This window comes from Gekko japonicus, unplaced genomic scaffold (genome assembly GCF_001447785.1).
Source record: "Gekko japonicus isolate JY-2015 unplaced genomic scaffold, Gekko_japonicus_V1.1 scaffold4858, whole genome shotgun sequence".
NCBI classification, from domain to species: domain Eukaryota; kingdom Metazoa; phylum Chordata; class Lepidosauria; order Squamata; family Gekkonidae; genus Gekko; species Gekko japonicus.
The window spans coordinates 19,512-23,059 of NW_015163233.1; positions in this window are offsets into that span (position 1 = coordinate 19,512).

The window sequence follows — 3,548 nt, forward strand, 5'->3', positions numbered from 1 at the left end:
GTGGGAGTGCAAGCATTTAGGCAGAGCTAATAAATTCAAAAAAAAAAAAAAGGAGCTGCGGTGGCTCAAGTGGTTAAGACGCTGAATTGCAGGCTGTGGAAGGTCGGTAGTTCAGCAGTTCGAGTCCCGAGTGCCGCAAGACGGAGTGAGCTCCCATCTCTGGCCCCAGCTCCTGCCAACCTAGCCGTTCGAAAGCAAGGCATTGCAAGTACCGCTTTGGTGGGAAGGTAACACCGTTCATGGGCCTTGGCGCCTAGTCATGCTGGCCACATGACCATGGAAACGTCTTCAGACAGCGCTGGCTTTTCGGCTTGGAAACGGAGATGAGCACCGCAACCCTAGAGTTGGATTCGACTGGCTTTCGAGCAAGGGAACCTTTACCTTTACTAATAGATTCAAAGTGCATCACCTACATGATCTCAGTAATCCTCACTAATCCCTGTAAAGTTGGGCCGCATGATTATCCCCATACTGGCGATGGCAAAGGGGATCTGAGACCATGAACCTTGCCTGAGGTTATCTAGCACAATCGTGACAGAGATGAGATTTGAATCCAAGATTTCCCATTGGGCCACCCAGCAAGCTTCATTCATCTGAATCCAAATAGCCAAACAGCTGGAGCCAAGATTTCCACAGTTCACCACTTTTCCCCCCTTCTACACCACATTCAGTCTCACTGGGCACATTTAAAGACATCAACGCAAAAGCCACTATAACATTCATCTGCTGCAGCTTTAACCTATACTAGCCGTTAATGCTAATTATTCAAACCTCCATAACAAGGTTGGTTTTCAGCACCTTGGTGGGTTCTGGATGCTTTTCCCTCTCTCTTTTTAATGCTTCCAACAGGGGCTGTGGTGACTCAAGTGGTTAAGACGCTGAACTGCAGACTGGAAGGTCGGTAGGTCAGCAATTCGAGACCCGAGTGCCGCAAGACGGAGTGAGATCCCGCCTCTGGCCCCAGCTCCTGCCAACCGAGCAGTTCGAAAGCAAGACATTGCAAGTACCCCTTCGGTAAGAAGGTAACAGCGTTGATGCGCCTTGGCGACTAGTCATGCTGGCCACATGACGAAGGAAACGTCTCTGGACAGCGCTGGCTCTTCGGCTTGGAAACAGAGATGAGCCCTAGAGCCCTAGAGATGATCCCTAGAGTCGGATTCGACTGGCTTTCGAGCAAGGGAAACCTTTACCTTTACAGTTAGACCTTACAGTCAGAATGCCATGCCTGAAATGCTGTGCAGGCACAGAACCTAAGTCCAAAGAGACACCGGAACAGGATTGTGACACCTGAGGCAGTACTGAAGCATAATTTATCCACACAGCTTCCAGCAAAACACATTCAAGAACCAGCAGATTTTGAAAGGGAGTTAGATAGTGGAGGGGCTTCCTTAAATGTTCCAGAAAACTGACAAGAGATCACCGTGCTTCTTAGCAATAGATATAACTATAGCTGAAATGCTCATTTCAGCCGTAGTTCTGATAAGAGCTGTCCTTGAAAAAGAGCAGTTTCTGTCAAGAGCTCTCTCAGCCCCACCGACCTCACAGGGTGTCTGTTGTGGGGAGGGGAAGGGAAAGGAGTTTGTCAGCCGCTCTGAGACACCTTTGGGTAGTGAAGGGCGGGGTATAAATCCAATCTCTTCTTCTTCTTTTACCTCACAAGGTGTCTGTTGTGGGGAAGGGAAGGGAAAGGAATTTGTAAGCCGCCCTGAGACTCCTTTGGGTAGTGAAGGGCGGGGGTATAAATCCAATATCTTCCTCTTCTCCTTCATTCAGTCCACAAGTGACGTTCCAGACAGCAAAAATGAGGTCGAGCCGATGTGTAGTTATTTTGCTGTACTAAGGGCAGTTTCAGCACTAGTATTTGTGGTAACGCATGGTCAGCAAGGGTCTGGATCTTGAGGCCATCTGCACTCTTACCTGCATGTAGGAAGCAACACGTGACTTGGGCCAATGGGAAGTATGCAGCATTTCCTTAATTTTCACTTTCCTTCCTCTTCTTCCTGGTGCTCTGCTGCCCCAAGTGGCGAGCTGGTTAGAACTGCAGACTAGAAGGGTGTCAGACTATGGCCCATTCTGCATCGAGCATTCGCTCCGCTGTTTCACCAAGCCCACATTGGAACAGAGATTCCCCTCTACATTGCATGCCACTTTCGCTTTCTTTGGTTGTCGGATTTTATGGTCCCCTCCACACTACGCACCAGTTTCACTTCCTTTGATCTCTCGGTTTTATGGTACCGTCTGCATAGATTTATGGCCGTTTTATGGCCGTTCAGGGGTGACTCTGCAGTCAGTATGGCGTTGGCCCGGGATATCTGAATGTGGTTTTGAGCCGCATCCTTTTCTGTTCCAGTGTGAGTTTGGTCAAACAGCGGAGCGAATGCTAGATTGCAGAATGGGCCTATGATATCGGGGACCAGGGTGGCTTCATTTTTACCCATAAACCCCACCGCGACCCCCAACCTAGTAGTGGGATAAAGGCTTCCGGGTGAGGCTTGGCCTTTGCCTGGGTAAGTTAACCTCCACTGTATCAGCTCCCCATTAAGGACCTGTACCCAGGTTCTTACAGAGATTTTTGCAGGAGATGGAGGGGGGTTGTTGCAGGGAAGGGAGATAGGTTGATTTACGCCGCATTCATAGCCGGCTTACTTTGACAGTTACGGTTGCCAGCCTCCAGGTGGTATATCAAAATGAGAGCTCACGGGAGGAGATTGTGTGCTGCTACTCAGGGGTCATTTCCTGTGGGAGTGCACAGGAGTGGAGCTCTGGCAGTAAGGGGGCGGGCACATGCAACAAGCCCCGCCTCCTGCTCCCAGCACCCCTCAGTCAGGCCACGAGGAGCAAGAAGCAGCCAGGTAAGTTGCAGAGCCCCCCCCTGGCCCGCCTTCAGGTACAAGCTCTCCCTCCTCTGTGAGGGCAGATCTGCACGTCCCCCCCCAATAGCTAGCAATCCAAAACAGTCCAGTGGAGCCTGAGCGGTGGCTGTTGCCTTCTGACACACTTCCGGTGATGTCAGGGGGTGTGGTGTATGCAAATAAGTTATGCTAATAAGGTATGCTAATGAGCTCCTGTACCTCTTTTTCTACGAAATGACCCCTTGCTGCTACTCCTGGAAGACGTAGAACCTTTGTTCTTCTGAAGTTTTCTATACAAAGGATTTGTGGACTTCGTCTGAGTTTCCCCTTTGTATCAAGCACTTTTTGATCCTAGCTCTTTAAAAATATATCAGGGTTTGTTGAACTTAAGATTTAAAACTGTTCGTATGGTTTTATACAACATAATCTTTCTGCTTTTGCTCGTAATTCATTCACGGGTTGTCTTTATATCGATACAGCCTCCAGGTGGTATCTCCTGGTATTACAACTGATCTCCAAGCAACCGAGATCAGTTCACTTGGAGAAAACGGCCGCTTTGGAAGGTGGGCTCTACGGCGTTATACCCTGTTGAAGTCCCCCCCCCCCCCCCAACCCCCGCTTTCTTCAGGCTCTACCACCCCAAATCTCCAGGTATTTCCCAATCTGGACCTGGCGACCCTACTGGATGATAATTTA